Genomic DNA, 22,307 nt, shown 5'->3' with positions numbered 1-22,307 from the left:
GGGATATTGGGATTGTGTCATTATGCCGTTGATTTTGAATTAAATTCATATTGATCAGATTCGGTATTGAATTGGGAATGGAATGGTGATATTGTTATTCTCGGTATGTCCTTTCAGATTTACAGAGACAATCTTGAGTTCAGAACTTCCGTTTCTTCAGACCGAGACTACAAACGAAAGGTATAAGTCAATGTGGTATTGGGAGATCGACACAAGTAGGATATACTTGTGTTTCCCTAAATCACATACTATTTGTTATTATTTGCATTGATTTGATTTGATATGCTTGTTCTATTGATGTATAGAGAGCATGGATTAGACGAATATCAGACGAGTGATCTTGTGACAGAAGTATCTGACAGCGGCGGGATCGCCACGGGCACATTGCACGATGTCACAAGATAGTGTATTGGCGATAGTGCCACAGTCTGTGACGGATAGGTCAGGACACTGGATGTTTGGTTATATCGACGTGGATAAAATCGGAGTTTCTTCTATTTCTGTTGGTCGATATAGGAATACCAACGTTTGGAAACCGGGATCCCTAGACTAGGATTGAGTCTAGTCTGAGTCGTGGAGTCACGAGTATTATTGATAGTTTGATAATAATTATGTTTCAGATTTTGATATATATCTGATATCTGCTTCATGCTTTATATTAATTATATGATTGCATGTTTCGTTGATTTATACTGTGATTTATTCTCACCGGAGTTATCCGGCTGTTGTCGTCTTTGTATGTGTGCATGACAACAGGTGGGACAGGTTCAGGATCGAGGAGATGAAGAGAGAGATCGTGATTAGAGTGGAGACTACGGACTTGATCTGAAATAGGGTTGAACACTTGATATTTAGTAGTTGAACCTTAGTTTATAAATGATTGTATATAGTACAAGACTTGTACTTACTTTTATACTGATATGTATAGTAGAGTGATTCCATTACTTTCCGCATTTGATATTATATTTAAAAAAAAAATTTAGACCCTGTTTATTATAATTGCTTAATTAGTCCCAATAAGGATTAAGAACATGATTAGCGTCCGGGTCCCCACAGTAGGTGAACCGATATTCCCAACAAATTCATTTCTCATTGAATTTTAATCAACCATTTTAGATATTATATTTCATTATTCAATTCTTGAAATTTTTTATTTGCAATTTTATTTGAGCATAGTAGTTGATGCGAACACGGTTGGTCAAGCCCCAAGGAAAGCATGGGACCCTTTAAAGTTGCCGGATGGACCAATCACGAGAGGACGTCTGAAGAGATTCAAAGAAGCATTGAATGGACTTATGAGCAAAGAAGACAGATTTACAAGCGAGGTACAGAGTGCTGAAAGGTCCGTGATGCATGGGAATCATATGAACATTATTCAAGCATCCATGCAAAGAAAAGCAAAAAATTGGACATAAAACCTCGCGCACATGCGCGAAGACAAGCGCGCATCTGCGCGAGCTCGTGTAGATGCGCCAAGACGGGGCGCGCATTTGCGCGAGAAGCACTGGACACCGAAGATTTGAACAGAGAACTTCGCGCATATGCGCAGAACTAGGGCGCGCATGAAAATTGTGCAGCGTACAGGCACAGACATTCGCGCATATGCGCGCGGCACAGATCTTTTTCTTAATTTAGTGTTTTTTATTATTTTGGCAACTAGATTTCATATCTTTGATTATGTAAACATATTGGACGAATTTTAGGACACACAATTCAAATTTTTATTGATTAGAATACATTGTTCTTGTATTTTCTCTCAAACAATTAAAGCTTTTTCTTTGTTAAAAATCAAACCTATCAAAGTTCATACTTGGTGGCGTTTGTCGATCGTTCTTACGTGGATTGTCAAAGACGAGTTCTTTGAAGGTTCGTTCTAGTTTCGGTTGTTTATTTTGTGATTATTTGTTGCTAAACTTTTCATAGTTTAGAGTTTAAAATCACGTCATACTTGTTTCAAAAGATCGGGACAACAATCACGAATTCCTTAAACGTTATTGAATTGAGGGCACGATTCCAAATAGTCGTGTTTGCTTTTCTTACGTACATGGATTCATATCATTTGGTATCAGAGCCATACTCTTGACTTTTCGTGTGGGTGCATGTTCCTGGAAGTGCCCTGGAATGCGGGTTAACGAAGGAGTTGGCACGAGGACGTACAGTCTAAAGGGGTCGGGAATGATGTGAGTGCATGTTCCTGGAAGTGCCCTGCAGTGCGGGTTAACGAAGGAGTTGGCCCGAGGACGTACAGTCTAAAGGGGTCGGGAATGATGTGTCCCACATCTGTTAGCAAGAGTTGTCTTAGGAAAAATATATATGAATTCACAATCATCCTCTCATGAGCTAGCTTTTGAGGTGGAGTTAGGTGGATTCATATCAATTTGAGCATCATTAGTGGGATATGCTTCTACTTCTACCCACTTAGACACATAGTCAACCGCCATCAAAATACACTTTTTCGTGGACCTGCTGGGAAACGGTCCCATGAAGTCTATCCCCCACACATCAAAGACCTCACACTCAATGATATTATTCAATGGCATTTCATGACGGTTAGAGATGTTACCTGTCCGCTGGCATTTATCAAAGGCTAGCACATAAGAACGAGCATCTTTAAAGAGGGTTGGCCAATAAAAGCCACATTGAAGTACCTTCGATGCCGTCCTTGTTAGTCCAAAATGACCACCTACCTCACGGTCATGGCAATGGTTGAGAATTTGACCAAAACTCTTCCTCTGCAACACACCTTCTGATAATAGAATCTGCGCATATTTTGAACAAGAAGGGTTCCTCCCAAAAATAATATTTCACGTCTCTCTTTCTTTCTTTGGTGAAATGTTAAATTTGGGTGGGGGTGAGCCTGTAACAAGAAAGTTAGCAAAATTTGCATACCAAGGACAATGTTTAACCTCAAACAGTTGCTCATTAGGGAACCAATCATTAATAGCATGATCTACACAGTCATTACTAATAAGCTCAAGCCTAGATAAATGGTCTCCCACTACATTCTCAACACCTTTCTTATCTCTTATTTCTAAGTCAAATTCTTGCAACAATAAAATCAACCTAAGTAGGCGTGGCTTTGCATCTTTTTTAGCAAGTAAATATTTTCAATGCAGAGTGATCTGTGTAAACAATGACCGTGGACAAAACAAGGTATGAATGAAATTTGTCAAGCGCAAATACTACCGCAAGTAATTCTTTTTCAGTCGTTGCATAATTCAATTGAGCCTCATCTAGGGTCTTACTTGCGTAGTAAATTGTATGAAATATCTTGTTTTGTCACTGGCCAAGTACCTCCCCCACCGCAGTATCACTGGCATCGCACATGATTTTGAAGGGTAGATCCCAATCTGGTGCCACCAAGACAGGAGCCTTCACCCAGTGCTCCTTTAAATCCTTGTATGCCTGCAGACAATCAGAATTAAAATCAAAAGGCACATCTTTCATAAGTAAAGAAGATAGAGGTTTTGCAACTTTAGAAAAATCTTTGATAAAACGCCGATAGAAACCAACGTGGCCTAGAAAACTTCTAACTCCCTTTATGGAAGCTGGTGGCGGTAGGTTCTTGATGACTTCTACTTTAACTTTGTCTACCTCAATCCCTTGTTCCGATATCTTTTGCCCTAGGACAATTCCCTCTTGTACCATGAAGTGGCATTTCTCCCAATTAAGCACCAAGTTCGTCTCCTCGCACCTTCTCAACACAGAGCTCAGATTCTGCAAACACTCATCAAACGATGCACCAAAGATAGAAAAATCATCCATAAATATTTCAAGAAAAGTTTCAATCATATCATGGACTATAGCAATCATGCAGCGCTGAAATGTAGCAGGGGCATTACAAAGACCAAAAGGCATACGGCGAAAAGCAAATGTTCCATAAGGACAAGTGAAAGTGGTTTTCTCTTGGTCCTCAGGTGCAATAGTGATTTGATTATACCACGAATACCCATCTAAAAAATAGTAAAACTCACGTCCCGCTAGTCTCTACAACATCTGATCAATAAAGAGAAGGAGAAAGTGGTCCTTACGGGTGGCATCATTCAACTTCCTATAGTCAATATATACTCTCCACCCCGTAATAGTCCTTGTGGGAATAAGTTCACTCTTTTCATTAGTGATCACCGTAATCCCACCTTTTTTAGGCACACATTGACCAGGACTTACCCATGCACTATCTGAAATATGATAGATAATAGCTGCATCGAGAAGCTTAATAGTTTCAGCCTTCACTACCTCTTGCATCTTTGGATTGAGTCGTCTTTGTGGCTGCACGAGGGGTGAGTACTTTTCTTCCATCAAGATTTTGTGCATGCAGATCGATGGAGTTATTCCCTTGATGTCTGCCACCTTCCAGGCAAATGCCTTTTTGTGCTCTTTGAGAACTTGCAACAATTTTTCCTCCGTAGCATCTGTCAAAGTAGCAGAAATAATGACATGCAAAGTGTTATTCTCACCTAGGTATACGTACTTTAGGTGCGGAGGTAAGGGTTTGAGCTCAAGAGTCGGTGGTTCCTCGATGCTTGACTTTGGAGATGTCAAATCTCTACGCTATCCTAAATCCTCCAGTCTCATCCTCATTGGCTTTCTCCATGGATGGTTGGCATTAAAGTATGCCACTATTTCAGCTTTTTCTTCGTCCTAGTCGTCATCCTCCAATTCAGTTGTGAGAGTGGCTTCCAAAGGGTTACTAAGAGCATCCTGCACATAGTTAGACACATGAGTATCAAAAGCATCAATTCTATAACAACTATCAGAATGTAGTGTGTGCTTAAGTGCATTAAAGACGTCAAAAGTATTTTCTTCCGCGCTCACTCTTAATCTCAACTTCCCTTCTTGAAAATCAATCAGGGCCTTGCCAGTCGCAAGGAATGGCCTCCCCAGAATCAAGGGCATCTCCACGTCTTCCTCCATGTCAAGTACTACAAAATCTGTAGGAAATATGAATTTTTCCGCCTTTACCAGGATGTCCTCAACGACTCCTCGCAGGTATTTAACAGATCTGTCTGCTAGTTGCAAGGACATCCTTGTTGGCTTAGGTTCTCCTAATCCGAGTTTCCTGAATACAGATAACTGCATAAGATTAATACTCGCTCCAAGATCACACAAGGCTTTATGAAAAACAATATCACCAATCACGCAAGGGATAGAAAAACTCCCTGGGTCTTTTAGTTTTGGTGGTATCTTGTTTTGTACCAATGCAGAGCAGTTCTCAGTCAAGTTTATCGTCATGTGATCTTCCAACTTCGTCTTGTTAGCTAAGATGTCTTTCTGAAATTTAGCATAGCTCGGCATTTGCATCAGCGCATCAGCAAATGGAATATTGATGTGCAATTTTTTGAATACCTCTAAGAACTTACCGAATTACGCTTCCAATTTTGCTTTTTTAATGCTGCAGGGAAAGGTAAGGGAATTGCAATTGTAGATTGTGCAGTGGGTGCGGGTGTAGGTTTAGAAGACTTACCTGTAGATGTGTCAACCACTTCCTCTCGTTGATCTTCTTTTTCAAGCACTTTTCCGCTCCTCAACACTATGGTTTTCACTTGCTCTTTCGGGTTGGTTTCCGTGTTGCTTGGCAAGGTGCCCGATTCTCTGCTAGCGATCATTTTAGCCGATTGACCTATCTGATTCTCCAAGACATTTATTGATGCATCCTGGTTTTGTAGTCTAGGCTCAGTGGCTGAAATGAAATTAGACATCATCTGTTCTAAATTTGACTTTCTTCTCTAGGAGGATCAGATCTGTACATCGGTTGTTTCCCATACGGTTGTCCTCTTTGTGGTCGATTCTGACTGTTTTGACCACCCCATGAGAAGTTGGGATGTTGCCTCCATCCAGGGTTATATGTGTTCGAATATGGATCATTCCTTGGACGATTTTGAACTCCCACTTGATTCACCGGTGCTTCGTTTTGCACATAGAAGGGATTGTCATCTTGACAGTCCTTCACAAAGTGTTCACCTCCACATTTATCACAAAATATCTCTTGAAGACGCATAGCCGTGCCCCACATATTTAAGCTGTCCAATTTCCTGTTCAAGACATCCAGTTGCGCAGTAATAGCAGAAAAGTCAGTTACCTCGTGTACTCCTGCATTTTTCCTCTGATTGTTCCTCTCAGATTGAGGGTGACACCTGCTAGCAGCCATCTCCTCCAGTAACTCATACCCTTCCTCGGCCGTTTTCCTCAACAGATTCCCACAGGCCGCAACATCTATCATGGTACGGTTAGAGGAAATTAACCCATAGTAAAAAGTTTGGACAACTAACCCAGGAGGTAACTCATGATGTGGGCATCTTCGCAATAAGTCTTTGTAGCGCTCCCAAGCCTCGTAGAGTGACTCCTGCTCAAATTGAGAGAAGGTGGTTATGTCCGCTCGCAGCTTCATGGTTTTTGATGGAGCAAAGTATTTCAAGAGGAATGCCTTGGCCATATCGTCTCAAGTTGTGATTGAACCTACAGGCAAACAATTCAACCAAGATTTTGCTTTATCACGCAAAGAAAACGGGAATAAACGTGGTCTAATAGCATCGTCAGAAACTCCATTAAATTTAAAAGTGTCGCAAATTTCTAAGAAATCGGCGATGTGAGTGTTTGGATCATCAAGCGCATTCCCCCCGAATTGTACAGTGTTCTGGATCATTTGAATAATGGCTGATTTGATTTCAAACTGGTTCGCCCTGACAGTTGGTCGCACTATGCTTGGACGTGCTCCATCAAGCAAAGGTTGCGCATACTCAAGCATTGGTACGCGCCTTGGCTCTTCGACCCTTAGATCTTCGTGATGCTCCTCCTCACGTTCATTCCTGTTCATCATGTCTCTAAGCCTCTGCTGTTGTCATCTCCTGCGTAAGGTTCTTTCAATCTCGGGATCGAATATCTCTAGTTCAGACTCTAGAGACCTTGGCATGCACAAGAGAGATACCTGTGTAGAAATCGAAGGGGTCAAACAAAGTAGAATAGAGAATGCAAAAGTAAATAATTGAAAATAAAATTGTAGATTAACAGTCCCCGGCAATGGCTCCAAAAACTTGATCGAGCAAAACTTGTACCATGGAATCCTCAATAAAAATATGGTTTTGTATGCTCAAAAATTAATCGCAAGTGCACGATATCAAAAAATAGTATAATGTACGTGAGTACGAGTATCGTTCCACTGAAGACTGTATTTGAAAATTATTATTTTCAGTTATTAAATCTTTAGTAACGAAATTTGGATGGTTGTTTATTACTACTGATATGAATCCACGTACGTAAGAAAAGCAAACATGACTATTTGGAATCGTGCCCTCAATTCAATAACGTTTAAGGAATTCATGATTGTTTTCCCGATCTTTTGAAACAAGTATGACGTGATTTTCACCTCTAAACTATGAAAAGTTTAGCAACAAATAATCACAAAATAAACAACTGAAACTAGAACGAACCTTCAAAGAACTCGTCTTTGACAATCCGCGTAAGAACGATCGACAAACGCTGCAAAGTATGAACTTTGATAAGTTTTATTTTTAACAAAGCAAAAGCTTTAATTGTTTGAGAGAAAATTCAAGAGCAATGTATTTTAATCAATAAAAATCTGAATTGTGTATCCCAAAATTCGTCCAATATGTTTACATAATCAAAGATATGAAATCTAGTTGCCAAAATAATAAAAACACTAAATTAGGAAAAATATATGCGCCGCGCGCATATGCGCGCCCTGAGCTCTCGCATATGCACGAATGTCTCTGCCTGTACGCTGCACAATTTTCCTTCACCCGCATATGCGCGCCCTATTTCTGCGCATATGCGCGAAGTTCTCTGTTCAAATCTTCGGTGTCCAGTACTTCTCGCGCATATGCGCTCCACATCTTGGCGCATGTGCGCGAGCTCGCGCATATGAGCGCCTTGTCTTCGCGCATGTGCGCGAGGTCTTATGTGCAATTTTGTGCTTTTCTTTGCATGGATGCTTGAATAATGTTCATATGATTCCCATGCATCACGAACCTTTCAGCACTCTGTACCTCGCTAGCTTCCTGCAATCACACCAAAAATAACAAAAACGCATAATTCTGCTCAAGAAAACTAACAATTTATATGAATTATAAGGATAATTTAAGTGCACTAAATGAACTTATCACCTACTAAATTTTGGTTTTCTTGTTTCTGAACAGGCGTCAAAATTTCATTTTTTCCAAGGATTTGATATCATCCTTCATTGCATTTATCCAATTCTTTTCATCCTTGGTTTGTAGGGATTCCTCGTAACTCCATGGTTCCAAGTCATCCAAATTATATGTTGTAAGAAAAGCATATGATATAAGATCTACATAACTAATAACCAAATCTTTCAGTTGGTTTGATTATCCTTTTAGCTATATCTCTGAAAAGGTTATAGCCATCTTGAAATCTTTGACCTTTAACTTGATCTTGTTCATCACTATGTGAAATGTGTTCATTGCACACAATCTGTTTCTATCTCAAGTTTAGAAGTCTCCACCTGTTTGTTAGGATTTTGTACTTGATTTTGGACCAAGTTAGCCATCTAACATTCATTGAATACAAAATTCCCTGCTTATCAGTACCTTTTTATGACCAGGTTCCAAGAACCAAAGTTTATATCATTTGATATCTTTTGGGTATCAAGTTATTATACATTTTAGAGCTCTTGGTGCCAACTTATCCTGCTTCAAATGAGCATATGCTATGCTTCCAAAGACCCTTAGATCAGAGTAATCAACTGGTCTTCATGTCCATAACTCCTAGGGTGTCTTGAAATCAATGATAGATGACAACTATTTATAAGGTTGCATGTTGTAACTACAACTTCTGTCCAATTTTTTTAAAATAATTTTGCAGTTGTCAGCATGCATCTAACTTGTTCAGGAATCGTCCTACTCATTCTCTCAGCTAAACAATTTTGTTGGGGTGTTCCTCTTAGTGACTTGTGTCTTACGTCACCATATTGTGTACAAAATCTATATACTCATCAGATAATAATTCTAGATCATTGTCGATTCTAAGCCTCTAAAGTTTTCTTCCATCTTAATTTTCAACCAAGATCTTCCACTTCTTAAATTTCCGAATATTTCATCTTTTCTTTTAAGTATGTAGACCCATACTTTCCTTGAGTGACCATCAATTATTCATAGGAAATATTTTTCTCTTCCGTGGGAAGGTGTCTTTGATGCCCCCCCACATATCGGAGTGGACATAGTCTAGAGTTCTTTTAGTTCTATGAATTGTTTTGGAAAATTTGACTCAACATGCCTTTCCATAGATGCAGCAGTCCTCACAGAAGCTAAGCTTTTCAATCTTGTCATCTCAAAACACACTTTGTTTGCTAAACTCTAATAGGTTCTTTTCACTCACATGGTCGGCCTAGCCTTTTATGCCATAGTTGAGCTTTATCAATACTTTGTGTTGTTGTGACTGCCACTGATCAATGAATGCACTTCTAATCAAGGTATATAGTCCATTGTACTTTCTACCCTTCATAACCACTAGTGCCCCTTTTAAGAAATTTTAAAATGCCGCCATCTGCCTTGAACATGTATCCATTTTGATCCAATGTGCCCAGTGAGATTACGTTCCTTTTGAGTTTTGGAACAAATCACTCTTTGTAGCAGCCTCTCAATCCCATCAAACATCTTGATTCTTACAGAGCATGATCCTAATATTTTACAGGCCTTATTGTTATTAAGAAAAACTGATCCACCATCTTCTTGTTTCAGATCTTCAAACCAACCTTTATTTGGTGTCATATAGTAAGTACATCAAGAATCAATATTCCATTCCTTTGACGAGTCAACCTCGGATAGATTCAGAACCTCTTCAGATTCATATCTTTCTTGAACTACTGTTGTGTTACCTGAGTCATATACTTTTCTGATTTTTTTGTGCAAATTTCCATATTTTATCGAGGAAATCCTTCTTAAAGTGACCTTACTTGAGGCATATGAATCACTTCCTTGAGTTCTTTTATTTTTTATCTTAACCCGAATCTTTGTTTGGAATGCTCTCTTTTTTCTGATCTGCCTCGAGCCATTAGGTCCCCTCCTAAATCATGTTCCTTAGTTTCTATTCTTTTTTTCGGATCCTTTGAAAACACTGTTTTTTGAACTTCATCAGGAGTCAGTGATGCTCTTCCAAAGATTAAAGTGTCTTAATATTTTCATACTCCTTTGGTAGGGATCTCAATAACATTAGTACTTGATCTTCTTCTATCTTGATCTCAATTTTTCTAGATCAAGAATTATATTGTTGAAATTTTCTATGTGATCCTGATAGACTCGTAATAGTTTGCATTTTTTGTTGTCATATCTTTCATTGTTATCACTTTCAACGTGCTTAATTGACACATTTTTTTGTGATTTTATTGTAGGATAAATTTTTCTGTTCATGCGATATATATGGACTAAAAAGGGTGATTTTATATCACATTAAAGTTGTCGATATGATCCGGTGGAATACTTGAGTAGCGATAGATTAGGTGTGTTGTGCTATCATAGCATGTTTAATCTAAATAAATTAACGAAACTCGATCTATCGATTGCAGCTATCTCAGTTGTTAGATTTTAGGATTAACTGTTTTCACAAATCTAAAAGCTATCTTTAAATAATATGGAACACTATCGTGCCCAGTTTGTTGTTGATAAGTTTTGACAGGATGCTGGGTTCGGTCAATTAATTTAGGAAAACACAAAGATTTTAGCGGCTATCCCAATAATTCTAATGTTAATTACTTGTAACTGCATGAATAAATAATATGTTAGCCGATGAATGGTGACACAATTTAATAGTGAAAATCCCCTTGAATCAGAGTTTGATAATTTAATTTTCATCTAGATTTATTAATTTTTATTGCTTTTTAATTTTAGTTTTAATATTTTATTTTGTTTTTATCCAAAATCCCCCCGTATTTACATTTTATTCGAAAGAAATAGTCCCTCGTTCTCTGTGGATTCGATCATGCTCACCATTAAACTCATTTTACTTATAGATTATGAATTTAAGTTTGGTGGCTCAATGACAGCACACCAAATTTTGGTGTCGTTGCCGCGGAACGGTGCAAGGTTATTTTTTTTCGATTTTTGTTATTATTATTATTTTATGTCTCATTCTTCTTGTACAGGTGATTCATCAAGAAAAGAAGAATTTGACAATTTTTTGTTGTGAAATACTTGGAGATGTTTCATTGACAAGTATTCACAAGTTTTGCCCAACAAACCGAAGAGCCATACTACGCAGCATGGGAGAGATTGAATAATTTAGCAAAAACATTCAGGAATCATGATTTTTCTAACTATGTTCTTATTCGAATTTTCCTTAAAGGTTTGGATGCAGTTACACGAACATGGGTATTTAATGGGGCATTGACAACATGTAGTCCACTACTTAGTCTACATGTTGACAGTCTGATATATTTGCTAAATGATATGGCCGACTTTGACTACCATCAGTATTGGAATCCTTCGCTGCAGAGTTGAAGCCACCAATACACTCCAGATATTAGCCAATCTGATTTTACAGACCGACCTTTTGAGCATCAAGAAGATGAGGGATATAGTCTTGAAATAATCATAAGTTGATTGAATGGTATGGTAAACAAGCATGTGGCATTGCATGAGGAAACTGTTGAGCCTCACTCTGAAGAAGTTTTGGAAGAAATACCAAATGAAGATGAGCCACCAATGAAGTTGATAAATGAACAAGCTCCTAAGACTATCGATTTGAGCTAGTCGATAATATTATCATACATACATCTAGGAGATCCTTGTCTTTCTTCATTGCCAATTTCAACCGATTTTGTTCTTCAAGATCCAACGATGATATTCTCATCCCATGCCTATTATTTAAAGTCATGTTTTTTCAAGGAGACGAGCTTACATAACATACATCAAGCCAAACTTGAGGGCACATGGAACCAATACCCATATATGGTGTCATATGACACGTACTTTGGGCGTCAGCCGGTCTTTGAATGAGTGCTTTTGAGGGTCAAGCAGACGACTAAAAATCAAGCGCTTTTGGGTGGCAACCCAAATTTTTTGTTCTTATTTTTAATTTCTTTTTTTTAAATAGTACAATTTTTGTTACCTTTGTGCAGAAAATGTCTTCTAACAAGGCGTTATCACGCCTTATAAGAATATCACTTCTGCACCAAAAAAAAAATTTGTCATAAACGCAGTAGATGTTTTCTAACAAAGCGTGATCACGCCCTATGAGAAAACATCTTCTGATTTTGAAAAAAAAAACAGAATTTACGTTTTTTTTATCTAACCCTATTTGTTCTCACCCCTTTCACATCTTCTCTCAGCAGTTTCCATCACCGATCAACCATTTCCCTCGCCACAGCAATAGAAAGCTTTACTCTACGATGTCCAACAGATTTCAGGGGAGTTCTCTAACTTCCCTTTCGTTTTTACTAGCTACGTTGTCCTCTAACTTCCCTTTCGTTTTTACTAGCTACGTTGTGCATCTACTTTTTTTTCATTGAGAACATTGCCACATATAGGTGTGGGAGGGGATATATAGCTTTATTTCTAGATTCTATCTCTATTTTTTCCAATTTTTTTGCATGTTTATTCGAAAAAAAAATAATGAAAAGTAAAAAAAAAAAGAGGTAGAAAAAAAAAGAGAGAGAGTACGACAGAAGAAAGTTGTTTGATCCATAAAGCATCTAGTGTTTATTCATTATCTCTCTCATTTGAATCTTGAATGCTTCTGATGCGAGTCTATGAAAAAAACCGGATGTTTTCTTTGTATGCAACTGATTTTGCATTCTTACTGCTACATTTATGGGTAGTTGCTCTGGATGATGTGTTGAAATGATAAGTGTATGGGGTCTAGCACATATACTATTTTCTTTGGTGAGCTTTGAGCCTATGAGCAAACATTATATCATGCACCATTTTATTTGATTGTGTGTTGGTTATGCATTGTTGATTTTTCTAGAACTTGCATTGTTATACATGTCTTTGTTGACACTTTGTGATGGATTAGAAGCATAAACAAAGTAAAGGGCATTAGGTTCAAACTGTTTTCTTTCGCATCATCAGTGTTGTTCTTTTGAGCTTACCCTGATTCATTTACCCCTAGTGAGCCAAGTTCGAGCCTGAGCCTATTCGTTGGAAAATAACCACATTACAAGCCATGATAAATCTCTTTTGTTGGTTATTCCTCTATTTGAACTTTGAATTGGAGAATCATACAAACTTTTCGCATTTTGCATTGCTTTGAGCCAAGAAAGTGCAAATTGTTGTGATCGAGTGATTAATGCTCGAAGTCGTCGTCTCAAAAACTTCTTATGCAAAAGAAATTAAAAAAAGAAGGAAAAAAATGAAAAAAAAAAAGAGAAAAAGAAAAGGCAGAAAGAGAAGGAAAATAAGAGCAACGAAAAAGATGAAAAAGATCTTGGATGTTTTAAGGAGATTGAAGATGTTAGAGTAAGTTGGATGAAATTGTCTTCGTGAAAAGTGCGTACGATTTCTTCAATTCTATAAACCTATTATGCCTTCTTTCCTACCGGACCTCTAGCCATGGTACAACTTATTTACATCCCTTGTTTGTGCATTTTAATTCATTCATTTGGTGGATGATGTGATATATTTGCAAGCTTATGGTAAAAATTTTCAGTGTTATGACATGAGAGCTCCTTGATATATACCTAGACATTTACGAGTGAAATGAACGAATCCTTTGAGGAGTTTTTGGACCTTATCCATTTTAATTTCTATAAAATCTGATGGAAACGATTGTTCATGATGTTGGTATGTAAGATGCTCAATAATCAAGATGTTTTGATGCATGAAAAATTCTACAAACTAGCACAGGAAGCAGAAGGAGGATAAACAAGCGAGATAATGAATTAAACTCTTTTATGCTTGAGGACAAGCATGGTTTAGGTGTGGGAGATTGATCTTCTAAAGTTTTCCCAGCTTGCATCTTGAAAGTGTACAACCTCTGCTTCAAATACCAAAGGTTTGCGAGTGATTTTTTCATTTAAATTTTCTCCAACTTCAACCATATGGAAAATGCTGACTTTTCTTTTAAAACTTCCCGGAGTACTTTATCTTTAAAACATCGATCAAAGAACTATGTACTTTATCAAGAATATCCTTCTTGGATTTGTCTGAGGAGCTCATCTTGGATTCACCGAACAACGCTTCTTACAGGCTTTGTTGAACAAGAAGGGCGTGCATATTCAGATGCCATAAACTAAAATCGTTTTTACCTGTAAAATTCTTGATAGGATCGATTAACGTATCAATAGTGTTTAGAAGGGGGGGTTGAATAAACACTCACAATTAAAATGAATCTTTTCGAATTTTGAATTCAGTTTGGTGACAAACTGATTCTCGAAATCTTGTTGATCAATGACAATCAGTTAAACTAAGAGTAGTTGCGGAAAATAACTGACTGAAAGATAGAATACAAAACTTAAATAAAGTACACAAGGATTGTTTCTGGATGTTCGGAGATTTCAATCACTCCTACGTCACCCCTTCTATCTCAAGGATAGGATTTCCACTAAAAGACTTTGATCGAATACAAGATTTGTACTGACCCACTTCAGTTTGGACTTAACACTGCCAAAACTGAAACTCTTAGCATACAACAGCTTTTATCAATTCGTGACTGAACTTAGCACAACTGATATATTCTTGATTGAATTACAAAGTCCTAACACGCTCAAAGTGTAGCTTTAGATGCTACTGATATATCTGATATACGTGAGCTGTGAATTGTGATTTTAGCAGCGTAACAGCAAGCTTCAATAATGCGTTGATGGTTCTTCTTCTCACCTGCTTTGTTCACTTATTTATATGCTTCTTTTCCAACGGTAACTTGAGATAAATTTGAATCTTTGTATCCGTTGATTTTTTACTTGATTATTCCTTGGATATTGTTTCCTTCATTTATTGTGATGCGGCGTCTTAACTGATTTCGCCGAAATGCGTTGTTCTAAGCTGTATTGATTTAAGTGCGGCGTTGCAATCTTCTATGTCTCTTTGTCGGTTGATCGTTCTTTCCCGAGACATGTTTAGTTGAAGGAAGCATACGGATGAATATATCAACTGATCGGTTTCCAACTGATCAGTCAGCTGTCTTCGAGAATCCAATTAAGTTCAACTGATCAGTTTCCAACTGATCAGTTGGTTTTCTTCGAAAGTTCAGTTCAACTGGGTTCGGTTGCCTTAGATAATATGCGCGACACTCTTCAATTAGGCAAGCTGTATAGATCGAATATTTGATCAGTTAGTTCCAATAAATAATCGGTTTGTCAAACATCCGAAATTAAGTTTCCAACAATTTCCCCATTTTTTGTGTTTGACAAAACTAAGCAACTAATAATTGATCAATGAAGCTTATATGATCTTCAAGTTCGTTGTAGATAAAACAATCAACTGTTGTGTACAGATTCGTACAATGAAAGAATGAAATAATCTGAATGAAATAATCTGTAGCTACATTGTATCAAATCTATTGAGCTGATCTCCATTGAACTGCTGATCTGATGATCTATTCCCCCCTTTTTGTCAAATGCCTCCATTCTGACAGATAATCTCTTTACATCGGTTGAAAGAATCTTGACAGAAGTGGCTACGTCTGCGACTGCATTGAGCACAGTGGTTTGCATGAAGTCTATCTTTCTTGATACGAGTGTCTCCACCGCATCAACTCTTTTGCTGATAGTGTCTTAAATCGCTGAGAGACTTTCTGCTATACCTCTATTCTTTTTTATTTCAGCAATTGCAAAGGAAAGAGAGGTCACGGTAGCTTGAATTGCCTTCAGTTTCTCTGAGTTAAATACTTCTGCATGTTCCAGTTTCAGAGAATGGGCGAGTTGAGTATGCTGAATGTTAGAGATGGCAGAGAGAATTTTATGCATATTATTCTGAATATCTTGAATTTCTTCAAGAACTAATTCAAGATCATTAGATGAATGAAGTGGTGAATGTCCAGAAGTTCCAAGTGCTTGTCCTTCGGAGACTGGATCAACGACCACTAAGGTCCTGTCAGTTATAACTGTCTCTGCAATGGTCTGTTCTGGAACAATTATTTCAGCAACTCCAATTTGATCTGGGGGAGGAGAAGATAGATCCTGAGTAGCAACTGAATTGTCCGACTGAATAGGCAAATTTGTGGTATCTTCAGTCGGAGCATCAAGAACTGGTGCTTCTGCTGAAACGAGGACTGGCTCGTCAGTTGGAATATTTTCAGAATGTAGCAACCGAGCCTCCACATTTTCAGTAGTTTCTTGACCAGGTGACTGAGCTACCACATCAGTAGGCTGAACAAGCTCTTCAGGTAAGAAGGGATCCTCTAGAACTGCTCGATTAGTTGAGTGATCAACTGAGACAGAAACAAGTTCCTCTGTTTGAGATTCTTGAATCACTGACTGAATAATTTCATCAATATTGGCGAGTGTCAAGTCAGCTTCTGAGTACATTTGAGGATCAGCAACAGAGGATCGAGGCATATCCTGAGCTTGTTCTTTATTCGGTGATGTGGATTCTTCTTCTTCTTCTTCGGAAGGCCGTCCATGAATGACCAATTCCTGATCTCTTTCCCAGAATTTTATCTGTAAGTGCTAAGAGGTAAGATCTGAATCCAATTGAGTAAGCACTGTTCGATCATTGTAGGCAGTTGGATTCGTAAGAATGTAGTTGGTCTTCAGCTCTTCAACCAGTTGTGCCAACTTTTTGGCTCTCATTAGATCAAAGAAATAATTTTTTCTTTGCAAGGCCTGCACGATAGTGGCAGCTTTGACTATCCTCAAGAAAATTTCTTTCAGCCTGATAAACTTCTTCAGCTGGGACTTTCTCTTTAATTGTTTTGCAAAAGTATGAGTTCTGTACATAGTCCAGACGTCATAAGTTTTCAGTTTGGTTGTGGCAAATGCATTTACCTGTTCCCAAATGAGGTCTATATGGGTTTGAACTGCATTTGTTGGCCTGGGCTCTTCAATCAACTTGCCCTTCCCTTTCTTGTTGGTGAGAATGTGTGGAATGTTCAATCCTGAACGAGTAGTTTCCACTGTCTCCCGAATAGAGATTCCCTTTGGTCGAACAGGAGCAAAGAAAATAGGGCGATTAACTGTTTTCAGAGAGGACATGATCCTAACTGACTCCTTCTTTGATGGGTCAGTTGTTCGAGGCAACTGATCTTTTGCTGAGGCTTCAGCTGAAACGGTTTTTAATGGAATAGCCTGAATAGGTTGTTGAGCGTCCGATGATTTCAACCTTTCAGTAGGAATAGATTCCAGGGAAGCTATTGGTTTTGTCTTCTTAGTTCTAGGCTTCTTGAAAACCTGGGGAGACAGAGTTTTCTCCGATTCTGATTCACTTATAATCAACTTTCTCTTTGTAGTCTTCAGTTGAGTCAGCGCTTTTGCCCTTTTTACAGACTTGGGAGCAGCCTGTTGAGCTCCAATTTCCTTTTTGATCTTAATGAACTGATCAGGATTGAGATCCAGTTTGGCCTTGGGTGGCAACACATTTTTGGCATTGAAAATTTTGAATTTGGATGATCTCTCCGAATCATCAGCCACCAATCCTTTAACTTTCATCAGGTAGCTTAACTGAACAGCGAATCCCTTGGACTGCTTGTTGGATTGAAACATGTTCTTCAAAGTGTTGAAGATGAGGTGCTTCCAGTTGAGTCGTCGGTCGGCCATAATAACAGCAAGGGCCTGAAATTTTTCCAAGGTTAAAGCAGCAAAGGATCCTGCCTTTGCCAATAGCCCTTTGGCTACAATATCAGCCAGTAACTGAACTTCATGTTTCAGTTCTTTCTTTGGATCAGAGACCTTGATTTTCCGTCCATCAGCAGAAAGAAGAGTTTGCATAGCTTCAACATCTGATGCTTTGANAATAAGTCTTTGTAGCGCTCCCAAGCCTCGTAGAGTGACTCCTGCTCAAATTGAGAGAAGGTGGTTATGTCCGCTCGCAGCTTCATGGTTTTTGATGGAGCAAAGTATTTCAAGAGGAATGCCTTGGCCATATCGTCTCAAGTTGTGATTGAACCTACAGGCAAACAATTCAACCAAGATTTTGCTTTATCACGCAAAGAAAACGGGAATAAACGTGGTCTAATAGCATCGTCAGAAACTCCATTAAATTTAAAAGTGTCGCAAATTTCTAAGAAATCGGCGATGTGAGTGTTTGGATCATCAAGCGCATTCCCCCCGAATTGTACAGTGTTCTGGATCATTTGAATAATGGCTGATTTGATTTCAAACTGGTTCGCCCTGACAGTTGGTCGCACTATGCTTGGACGTGCTCCATCAAGCAAAGGTTGCGCATACTCAAGCATTGGTACGCGCCTTGGCTCTTCGACCCTTAGATCTTCGTGATGCTCCTCCTCACGTTCATTCCTGTTCATCATGTCTCTAAGCCTCTGCTGTTGTCATCTCCTGCGTAAGGTTCTTTCAATCTCGGGATCGAATATCTCTAGTTCAGACTCTAGAGACCTTGGCATGCACAAGAGAGATACCTGTGTAGAAATCGAAGGGGTCAAACAAAGTAGAATAGAGAATGCAAAAGTAAATAATTGAAAATAAAATTGTAGATTAACAGTCCCCGGCAATGGCTCCAAAAACTTGATCGAGCAAAACTTGTACCATGGAATCCTCAATAAAAATATGGTTTTGTATGCTCAAAAATTAATCGCAAGTGCACGATATCAAAAAATAGTATAATGTACGTGAGTACGAGTATCGTTCCACTGAAGACTGTATTTGAAAATTATTATTTTCAGTTATTAAATCTTTAGTAACGAAATTTGGATGGTTGTTTATTACTACTGATATGAATCCACGTACGTAAGAAAAGCAAACATGACTATTTGGAATCGTGCCCTCAATTCAATAACGTTTAAGGAATTCATGATTGTTGTCCCGATCTTTTGAAACAAGTATGACGTGATTTTCACCTCTAAACTATGAAAAGTTTAGCAACAAATAATCACAAAATAAACAACTGAAACTAGAACGAACCTTCAAAGAACTCGTCTTTGACAATCCGCGTAAGAACGATCGACAAACGCTGCAAAGTATGAACTTTGATAAGTTTTATTTTTAACAAAGCAAAAGCTTTAATTGTTTGAGAGAAAATTCAAGAGCAATGTATTTTAATCAATAAAAATCTGAATTGTGTATCCCAAAATTCGTCCAATATGTTTACATAATCAAAGATATGAAATCTAGTTGCCAAAATAATAAAAACACTAAATTAGGAAAAATATATGCGCCGCGCGCATATGCGCGCCCTGAGCTCTCGCATATGCACGAATGTCTCTGCCTGTACGCTGCACAATTTTCCTTCACCCGCATATGCGCGCCCTATTTCTGCGCATATGCGCGAAGTTCTCTGTTCAAATCTTCGGTGTCCAGTACTTCTCGCGCATATGCGCTCCACATCTTGGCGCATGTGCGCGAGCTCGCGCATATGAGCGCCTTGTCTTCGCGCATGTGCGCGAGGTCTTATGTGCAATTTTGTGCTTTTCTTTGCATGGATGCTTGAATAATGTTCATATGATTCCCATGCATCACGAACCTTTCAGCACTCTGTACCTCGCTAGCTTCCTGCAATCACACCAAAAATAACAAAAACGCATAATTCTGCTCAAGAAAACTAACAATTTATATGAATTATAAGGATAATTTAAGTGCACTAAATGAACTTATCACCTACTAAATTTTGGTTTTCTTGTTTCTGAACAGGCGTCAAAATTTCATTTTTTCCAAGGATTTGATATCATCCTTCATTGCATTTATCCAATTCTTTTCATCCTTGGTTTGTAGGGATTCCTCGTAACTCCATGGTTCCAAGTCATCCAAATTATATGTTGTAAGAAAAGCATATGATATAAGATCTACATAACTAATAACCAAATCTTTCAGTTGGTTTGATTATCCTTTTAGCTATATCTCTGAAAAGGTTATAGCCATCTTGAAATCTTTGACCTTTAACTTGATCTTGTTCATCACTATGTGAAATGTGTTCATTGCACACAATCTGTTTCTATCTCAAGTTTAGAAGTCTCCACCTGTTTGTTAGGATTTTGTACTTGATTTTGGACCAAGTTAGCCATCTAACATTCATTGAATACAAAATTCCCTGCTTATCAGTACCTTTTTATGACCAGGTTCCAAGAACCAAAGTTTATATCATTTGATATCTTTTGGGTATCAAGTTATTATACATTTTAGAGCTCTTGGTGCCAACTTATCCTGCTTCAAATGAGCATATGCTATGCTTCCAAAGACCCTTAGATCAGAGTAATCAACTGGTCTTCATGTCCATAACTCCTAGGGTGTCTTGAAATCAATGATAGATGACAACTATTTATAAGGTTGCATGTTGTAACTACAACTTCTGTCCAATTTTTTTAAAATAATTTTGCAGTTGTCAGCATGCATCTAACTTGTTCAGGAATCGTCCTACTCATTCTCTCAGCTAAACAATTTTGTTGGGGTGTTCCTCTTAGTGACTTGTGTCTTACGTCACCATATTGTGTACAAAATCTATATACTCATCAGATAATAATTCTAGATCATTGTCGATTCTAAGCCTCTAAAGTTTTCTTCCATCTTAATTTTCAACCAAGATCTTCCACTTCTTAAATTTCCGAATATTTCATCTTTTCTTTTAAGTATGTAGACCCATACTTTCCTTGAGTGACCATCAATTATTCATAGGAAATATTTTTCTCTTCCGTGGGAAGGTGTCTTTGATGCCCCCCCACATATCGGAGTGGACATAGTCTAGAGTTCTTTTAGTTCTATGAATTGTTTTGGAAAATTTGACTCAACATGCCTTTCCATAGATGCAGCAGTCCTCACAGAAGCTAAGCTTTTCAATCTTGTCATCTCAAAACACACTTTGTTTGCTAAACTCTAATAGGTTCTTTTCACTCACATGGTCGGCCTAGCCTTTTATGCCATAGTTGAGCTTTATCAATACTTTGTGTTGTTGTGACTGCCACTGATCAATGAATGCACTTCTAATCAAGGTATATAGTCCATTGTACTTTCTACCCTTCATAACCACTAGTGCCCCTTTTAAGAAATTTTAAAATGCCGCCATCTGCCTTGAACATGTATCCATTTTGATCCAATGTGCCCAGTGAGATTACGTTCCTTTTGAGTTTTGGAACAAATCACTCTTTGTAGCAGCCTCTCAATCCCATCAAACATCTTGATTCTTACAGAGCATGATCCTAATATTTTACAGGCCTTATTGTTATTAAGAAAAACTGATCCACCATCTTCTTGTTTCAGATCTTCAAACCAACCTTTATTTGGTGTCATATAGTAAGTACATCAAGAATCAATATTCCATTCCTTTGACGAGTCAACCTCGGATAGATTCAGAACCTCTTCAGATTCATATCTTTCTTGAACTACTGTTGTGTTACCTGAGTCATATACTTTTCTGATTTTTTTGTGCAAATTTCCATATTTTATCGAGGAAATCCTTCTTAAAGTGACCTTACTTGAGGCATATGAATCACTTCCTTGAGTTCTTTTATTTTTTATCTTAACCCGAATCTTTGTTTGGAATGCTCTCTTTTTTCTGATCTGCCTCGAGCCATTAGGTCCCCTCCTAAATCATGTTCCTTAGTTTCTATTCTTTTTTTCGGATCCTTTGAAAACACTGTTTTTTGAACTTCATCAGGAGTCAGTGATGCTCTTCCAAAGATTAAAGTGTCTTAATATTTTCATACTCCTTTGGTAGGGATCTCAATAACATTAGTACTTGATCTTCTTCTATCTTGATCTCAATTTTTCTAGATCAAGAATTATATTGTTGAAATTTTCTATGTGATCCTGATAGACTCGTAATAGTTTGCATTTTTTGTTGTCATATCTTTCATTGTTATCACTTTCAACGTGCTTAATTGACACATTTTTTTGTGATTTTATTGTAGGATAAATTTTTCTGTTCATGCGATATATATGGACTAAAAAGGGTGATTTTATATCACATTAAAGTTGTCGATATGATCCGGTGGAATACTTGAGTAGCGATAGATTAGGTGTGTTGTGCTATCATAGCATGTTTAATCTAAATAAATTAACGAAACTCGATCTATCGATTGCAGCTATCTCAGTTGTTAGATTTTAGGATTAACTGTTTTCACAAATCTAAAAGCTATCTTTAAATAATATGGAACACTATCGTGCCCAGTTTGTTGTTGATAAGTTTTGACAGGATGCTGGGTTCGGTCAATTAATTTAGGAAAACACAAAGATTTTAGCGGCTATCCCAATAATTCTAATGTTAATTACTTGTAACTGCATGAATAAATAATATGTT

Source organism: Primulina huaijiensis, chromosome 17 (genome assembly GCF_012295235.1).
Source record: "Primulina huaijiensis isolate GDHJ02 chromosome 17, ASM1229523v2, whole genome shotgun sequence".
Classification (NCBI taxonomy): Eukaryota; Viridiplantae; Streptophyta; class Magnoliopsida; order Lamiales; family Gesneriaceae; genus Primulina; species Primulina huaijiensis.
This window is presented reverse-complemented; position numbering follows the sequence as displayed.